Below are 218 nucleotides of genomic sequence, written 5' to 3' on the forward strand. Positions count from 1 at the left end.
TCCTTCCACAGATGTAGTCAATTTGATTTCTGTGTGTTCCATCTGGCAAGGTTCATGTGTATAGTTGTCTCTTGAAATTATTATTAGACACAATAATTCTTTTAGCACTTCCTCTCATGGTTTTATTTTATTTTATTTTTATTTTTATGAATCTCCTATGGAATATGTACTATCAAATGAGCAAAAGAGAAGAAGAAACAGGAAACCACTGATTGCAA

The sequence above is a fragment of the Chrysochloris asiatica genome, unplaced genomic scaffold (genome assembly GCF_000296735.1).
Source record: "Chrysochloris asiatica unplaced genomic scaffold, ChrAsi1.0 scaffold00095, whole genome shotgun sequence".
NCBI classification, from domain to species: domain Eukaryota; kingdom Metazoa; phylum Chordata; class Mammalia; order Afrosoricida; family Chrysochloridae; genus Chrysochloris; species Chrysochloris asiatica.